An 8171-nucleotide genomic window follows, 5' to 3' on the forward strand; every position below is an offset into this window, starting at 1 on the left:
TCCCACCTCCTCCAGGGCAAATCCTCCCCAAGGACTGCAATCAACCTGGTAGACTCAGTCCAGGCAGGTCCAGTCCCTGCCTCCCAGACTGAGCCAAGTGTCCCTGCATAAGCTCCAGGTTTCAAACAGCCAACTCATGCAGTGAGCACAGGACTTGGTCCCACTGCCTAGTTGCCTCCCAAACTGATCAAGCCAATCAACTGTCTCACCTATTCAGAGGGCCTGATCCAGCTGGGAGCCTCTCAGCCTTTGGTTCATAGTTCATGTGTTTCCATTCATTTGGCTATTTTTTTTTCAATAATTGAGTAGAACCGAAATTTATTATAAGCCACAGTCGTCCTAGGGACCTCCATGCTATATATATATATATATATATATATATATATATATATATATATATATATATAGTCTCTATGGTTCTATGGACTGTGGTCTGATTGTTCTTTATTTTATATCTAGAATCCACTTATGAGTGAGCACATACCTTGACTGTCTTTCTGGGTTTGGGTTACCTCACTCAGGATGATTTTTTCTAGTTCCATCCATTTGCCTGCAAGTTTCATGCTTTCATTGTTTTTCTCTGCTGAGTAGTACTCCATTGTGTATATGTACCACATTTTTTCCATCCATTCTTCCGTTGATGGGCATCTAGGTTGTTTCCAGGTTCTGGCTATTACAAAGAGTGCTGCTATGAACATAGCTGAGCATGTATCTTTATGGTATGAATCAGCATTCCTTGGGTATATGCCCGAGAGTGGGATGGCTGGGTCTTGAGTGTTTTGTTTGTTTTTCTGGGAGCTCCTCACACAGCCAGGTCATCCTTGCTGCATAGTTGAGTTCTCTGGAAAAAGCATGCTGAGGGTAGGGGAGTGAGTCTGAGTTGTTTTAAAGATATGTTAGGGCCAGAGAGATGGCTCAGTAGGTAGAGGCTCCTGCCATCAAGCCTGATGACTTAAGTTCAATCCCTGGGACCCATAAGATGGAAGGAGAGAACCAACTGTGGTGATATTTTATCTGTGCACCCCAACAAAGCTTATCTGAGGACCAGAGGACAAAGCCAGCCACTGTAGTAAACATAGAGGCCAGGCAGCGGTGGCACACACCCTTAATCCTAGCATTCAGGAGGCAGAGATCCATCCAGATCTCTGTGAGTTCAAGGCCACACTGGGAACAGAGCCTAACCCTAACCCTAATCCCAGCACTAATTAACCATAGAGGTTTGGAGGTCTGTACAGATAGACAGGAAGTGATATAGCTGGGTGGAGAGAGGAAGTGAGATGGAGGACACAGAAAGGATATAGGCGTGAGTATATAGGAAGTAGCTCTCTTTTTGGCTGAGGATTTCTAGTGGTAAGGACGTGGCTAGCTTCTTTCCGCTTCCCTGATCTCTCAGTTTTTACCCCAATATCTGGCTCTTTTTTTAAATTAATAAGACCATTTAGCAATTCATCTTACAAACAACCCCCCATAAGTTGTTACCTCTAACTCCCACAAGTATGCTGTGGCATGTGTGCCTAAATACATTTAAAAAAATTAAAAATATATTGGAGTTGTTGTTTAAAGGAAAAAGCCACATCTCAGTAGAAGGCAACTGGCATTCTCTTCAGAGGGCTGAAGCAATGCTCCAGATCAGTCAGGATTCTTCCAGGCTCTTCATCCCTGAAGGAGTGAGTGACCACACAACTCCACAAAGGCACCAGGAGGCAGGTCCCCCAGCTGCCTGGAGGTGTGTGGCCCAGGCCCCTGCTCCTCCATCAGCCTCTCCAAGATGGGCTGAGCGACAAGAGCAGGCACAGGAGGTCAAGCAGACACACCTCCCGTGACCCACAGTGTGCAGGTAACTGTGTTGGGCTACTGGGATCTTTGCAGTGAAATGAGACAAACTGGCATACTTCTCGCCTTGCCCTCCTCCCAGGAGTTTAAGCCTGTGTCAATATTTAATTTCTTGGCTAATTCATTTTACAGTAACTTTAGAAAAATGGCTGAAACTTAAAACCTCCAACAAAACCCCTGAAACAACCCAGTGAAGAGGCGATGAGAAGAGGCCGTTCACCTCCTCCACGGTCTGTTCTTTTCCAGGTCATGATCACCAAGTTCAGGCGCAGGACTGCGATTCCCTTTGTCTCCCCAGGGCTGCTCTGCAATTCTTCTCCTGAGTCTTCATCTTTTCTGTTTCTCCCTAGCCTATAATTTCCAAGAGCTTCTGTCAGTCGGGAGGGGTGTATAGAGGTGATTTTTGTCTTGCAGCAAATTATCATTATTAGCACAGGCTGCATCCATAATGAGCTCATTCTTGCCACTAAAAACAATTCCATTACCTGAGAAGAAAAGAATCCCTGGGCCAACTGGGCCTTTTTGTCAGGATAGCTCAATCTTTGTGAATTAAAGTCCTCTTTTTAGGGGTCACCTTTGCTTTCTGTACAGAAATTGATAGCCCTCCTTTAGGTTGGTAGAGAGGGGACACCAGTGGTCCCTGTCCCTGCCGCAGGTGACCAGCTGCCTGCAAACCTCTTTGCAAAGCTCAGCTATAGCTTTGACTTTGCTCAAGCGCAGCTGTGTGTGGTGTAGGCTGTAGATCCCCAGAGTTCACATCTCAGCTCTCTATTTCTGCACATGGGACCGTGGACACACCCCCTAAAACTCTGTGAGCATCGTATTCCTAATTTGTGAAATGAAGATTATGCAAGAGCCTCATAGCATCCTTGTGATATTAAGAGACAAGACAGGTGAGGGACTGTGGCTGTAGCTTAGTGGTAGCGTGCCTGGTTATTATGGGCAAGGTCCCAGGTTCCATCCACAGCCCTGCTATGTTAATATTAGTTACACTTTACTTGTTGCTGGTGTCAAATACCCAACAAGAGGAAACTTAAAGAAAAGTTTATCTTCTCTTACAGTTCAAGAGGGTACAATATGCCATGGTCAGGAAGACACTGACTGTGGAAACAGAAGGCAGCTGATGACGTCACATCTGCAGTGAGCAAGCCAGAATGCTTCCCTAGTGCTCCCCTCTTTATTTAGTTCAGGACTTCAGCCTGTAGAATGACGGCTGGCTAGACTGGGTCTTCCTACTCTGGACACTCCCTCACAGACAGGCCTAGAGGTGTGTCTCCTAGGTTATTCTAGATCCTGCCAAGTTGATAATTTGAAAACTATTACACCTATAAAACAGAACAAGACAAAGCCAATTGAAATAACAGTGTAGGAAGTCATATGGGGCAACCAGTCTGTGCACTAAGCCCTCAGGCCACTCTGTGATCTGTCGATCTCTTCCTTGGCCATTGTCACAGTAAACAACTTCTAAAGAGCTGTGGCCTCATCCTGGGTCACCTTAAGGAGGTAACAGGTGAGAGGATAAGGAGGGAACACAAGAGTGTGAGGAGTGAGATGCAGCCTGCCCCAGGGTTTGGGTGGCCACTGTTGGCTTTGGGAGTCCTCAGGATCTGTGTTGCCGTATTATTGCTGGATGATCTCCATAGGAAAACAACTGTTTCAGGCTCCTGTCTTCTGTTGTAAGAATGATCAGCCTTCCTTGTGAGGTTGTTGTGGAAGATTCAGTGAAATGATGTGCTTAGCATGATATTTAACAGTTTGCAGGTATGAAGTTCATATGTGCAGGCCTTCATGATCACTCAATGATCATTGCTAAAAGCACCAGGACAGACAACACAAGAAGAAACTGAATAAAGACAGACCCCCTCACCTGGTTGCAAGCTAACCCGGAACTCTCTACTTGCTTAGAGTACCCCATTTGTGTGTGAATGTGTTTTAAAGTAATTGCCAACCAATTGGCTAGGCATTTCTAGTGAGCAAGCCAGTAAGAAGCCTTACTCCGTGGTTCCTGCCTCCAGATCTTACTCAAGTTCCTTCCTGACTCCTGCAATGATGAGTGACCAAAGTGTAAGCTGAAATAAATCCTTTCCTCCTCAAGTTGCTTTTGGCCATAGTGTTTACCACAGCAACAGAAAGAAAACCAGAATAGGCCCAGACAATTACATATTATAGGCTTCGTGAGCCATATGAACTTTCATGACTACTCTGCCATCAGTAGGAGACTAGCCAGTGTGTAACTAAATGGATGGCTACTGTGTTTCAATAAAACTTTATTGACAGACACTGAAATTTTAAGTTCATACAAATTTTCATGTATCATAAAATGTCATTTGTGTTTTGAATGTCTAGGACACAATTAACTGTGATTGCCATTCTTAGCAAAGGAAGGGGAAGGACAAAGAGTATGGCTAGGACCCCAAGTCCAGCCTCTGCAAAAGCCACACACTAAGCCCAAAGCATGGTGCTAGCCAGACTCTAGTTGTGATTTATTTGTTGCAGTATGGGCCGAGCAAGCACCCCTCTAGGAGACAGCCCACTGGAAGATTCCAGAAACATAGCCTCCTGCAGCTAGAGCCCTGAGGATATAGTCTAAACCTTTGGCCAAAAGACAGGAGGACAAAGACCAGCGTGGAGCTTGTATTAGCCAGGAGAAAGCCTACGGTGGCTTGAGAGAAGGCAGAAACAAAGGCCCAGGAGAGGCTTTTTATACCATGCATTAAAGTTAAAATCTAATTTAGATGAAAATGGAGGCACAGAAATGAAAAGTGTGTGTGGCTTCAGCCGTTCAGCTGTGTGCCCTCTAACGATAGCCTTACAAAATATATTCCCTTGGCTCGGGGGGAAAATAAAGATGATATTTCTCCTCCTCCTTTTTCAGCAATTTGATTTTGTTGTTTTTGCAAATTGCTTTAGCTTTGTGAATAGTACAAACTCCATTTCTGATCTGCAGCAAACAAAAATAGAGCATTAAAGTGTTTAAGGTTCAATCAAAGGCTTGCTGCGTGCGGCACAATATTAAAATAACAGAAAAGTCGATTCTGTTTTTATTTTGAACGTGATTTGTCACAAATAGCATTCTAATAGATAACACTGATTATATGGTAGCAAATGTAATTTATATATACCGAGCACTATGGTTTTGTTGGTCGTCATTAAGGAATTTGACACGTACGCAGGAGAACAATAAATGTCAGCTGAAATATATACCAGCCAGATAGAAATGGGATGCTGAAATGAGTGACGCTGGTGCACACTATACTTATAACTAATAATATGCAGTCTAAAGTAGCTTGGGTTTTCAAACAAGAACTCTTTTTATGCTGTCATTTAAAATATCTCATATTTCTGAAGGTCAGGAATAAATGGCACTATTAGCATTAAAAGCTAGTAAAAGATATTCATTTAACATAACATTTTACGAAATAGCTTTGTAAAGTATTCATTTTTTTTCCACCCTATGGAGGCTGAGGAGATGTGATGAAGAAGCCAGATCCTCTGTGGGTGACTTTACATCGCACCTTTGTTGCTGTTAACATCTTCAGTCAGTAAAATCTTTGTGGTACTATGCCTTGAGCCTGGTGTGGAATAAAGTTGTCTACACAGCTGTGGCTTTGGCTGGTCTGGCAGGGCCACAGCTAGAGGGTGTGAGCGTCAGAGGTGAGGAAAAAGGGTTCTCTGTGACAGTCATGAGTCCGGGGAGAGGGAGAAGAGAGGCCCTTGCCTTGTGCTTCAGCAATAGCAGGTGATAAATCAGAATCTAATTCAAACAGAGACGTAGGTCCATCCCAGGGGAGGCCATTTGGTTGCTTTGTACCTTCCATAGTCTCTGAACTGCAAATATAGTAACAAACGTGATCTATTGGGCTCCTGCAACTCTATCAGATGGTTTCTTTATTTCTTCCTTTTCTTAGATTTGGACTTCTAAAAAGTTAAACTACAAAGAAACCTTACTGACAACCACATGGAGTTATGAAAAATGATCCTTTTCATCACATTTATCTCAACTTCTTTTGTAATGAAAATAGATATGATATTGCTGGTCTCTTAGGAGGGTTCTAAGCAGACTTCTTGGCTGTCTTGATATTTCAAATAACATGGGTGGTGGATAGTAATATTTTATGAGGAGTGAAATATACAAAATCTCTGAGCTCCATGGCAGCTTCTCAGTGTTGCTTGGGTTCTCCCCAGGATGTTGGGGGCTCTACCTATTTTGATACATATAGTTCCCAGTTTGTCATTTTTGTTTGAAAAAGTCAAGTTTTGTAATCTGATGAGTGAACTATCATTTTGGTCTTATTTGCATTTCTCTGATTCCTTAAGTGAGATGGAATCGTCAGCATCTGTACTTCAGTTTCACTTGGTGTGCTTTGGATACGGATTGGCCTCGAAAGGGTCACATGATGGAGCCGTGGTCCCCTGGTGGATGTTGAGACATTGTGGGTCTTTAGGAGATGAGGCCTTTTGGAAGCAGATTGTGCCAGGAGGGCACAGCTATAAGAAGGGATTGAGGTCCTCACAGGGCATGAGTCGGGTCTCAGGGATGGAATATTTCTCACAAGGATAGGTTGTTATAAAAGTCAGTTTGACTTTGTGCTTCTTTCTCTTTTGTTTCTGCACATACCCACTGTCCACCATGCTGTGACACAGCCCTTGCCATGTAGATTTTCCAGCCACCAGAACTGTGAGACAAATGAGAAGTGAGCTGCTTCTTTTTTTTGTTCAGCATCAGGTTGTTATTGTTTGTTTCAATAGTAACAGATTACAGCAGCCTCTCTATGGGCTACCTGCCCATGTCCTTTGTCCATGTTCTCACTGTAGTCTTCTTCTATTTATGGTATCTGAATGCTCGATCTTGGTTGTGCCTACTTGGGACACCTTCTCTGAGGCTGGACATGTCTTGTTTGTTTTTGATTCTCTGTTATTCTGAAATAAAATTCATGTCAACCAAGTACTTTTTGCCTCATAGATTATCTGCTGGTTATGTGCCAGGCTGTGGTATGTGGTTTTTATGCATGCTGTATTTAATGCTAACTGCTGCCCTGTGTGCGAGGTTGCTGTTGAGCATGGAGGACAATGTGGCTGTGACATAGAGCCAGCTCAGCACAACTGAAAAGCTTTATTCCTACTGTTAAGATCTGTAGGGGCTGGAGAGATGGCTCTGTGGTTAAGAGCATGTACTACCATGGCAGAGGACCTGGGTTTGGTTCCTACCACCCATACTGGGCAGCTCTTAACCACCTGTAGCTCTAGAATATACATTCACTTGCACACACACACACACACACACACACACACACACACACACTCTCTACAACCTCACAGATGCACATATAACCTAAAGAAATAAGATTTTTAGGAAAAGAATTTGTTGTTAATAAAGGGTTTGTTTGTTAGAAACCCAGAAGGAACTGTATTCAGTGGTTTTCACCTTGGTTGTATGTTTCCCAGGAGCTTAAAAAATACAGGTATCCACTACAGAGGTGGTGACTGGGCTAGGATACAGCCAGAATATGAAAGCCCCATAGTGATTCTAATACATGGTCAAGACCAAGAGCAGAAGCTCTGTGTTCTGTGGCTTTATCTGAAACACAGAGTAGGGCTCAGATAATGACCCATTCCATTGTACCAAGCTAGGAGTTTTAAATGATACATAGGTTACAAGGAAAAAGAGTTGGAAAATACTAACAAAAGAAATGAGGAAAAAGAATGGGCTGAAAAGCCTGGGATACTGAACCGAAGCTTCGGTTCCACTGTGGGCTCTTCACTTCAAGCGTTGCTCTTGGCTGCCATGACACCATTCTTGGAAGTTACTGAATGAGGCCATTTCTATATTCTAAGAATTGAACAGAGACCACCCCACTATGGCCCATCAAGTTCACCCAGCAGAAAACATCACAAAAGGATATTAATTGTATGATTACTTATGATGGGAAAGAGTGCATCCTTCTCAGCATTAGGACCCACCATTCACACTATGCATGCCTCTCTTTGGCGTTTACAAAGCTTCTTGATGAATGAGAGCCCTTTTCTGTACCATTAGATATTAATACCCAATTTATGGAGAATTAAAAACACAAGCTGGTAGTGGTACGTATAGTGTTCTTCTATTTGTGCTTGGACAAAAGGGTAGGGTGTGAGGTGGACACAAACATATGCATATGAAGAATATTTCTGGGGAATAGATTGAAGTTGTCCCAAGGAAGAAAAACTGAGACACCTGAAGATGTAGGAATGTTCTGTATCACTTGAATTTTGTACCAACAGCATGCATTAACTTGCTGTTTTAAAGCTCTTCCTCTTTCATGCCATAGGTTGATTTTAACACAAAACACAAAAGTTCA

Source organism: Peromyscus leucopus, chromosome 1, assembly GCF_004664715.2.
Source record: "Peromyscus leucopus breed LL Stock chromosome 1, UCI_PerLeu_2.1, whole genome shotgun sequence".
In the NCBI taxonomy this organism is placed as follows: domain Eukaryota; kingdom Metazoa; phylum Chordata; class Mammalia; order Rodentia; family Cricetidae; genus Peromyscus; species Peromyscus leucopus.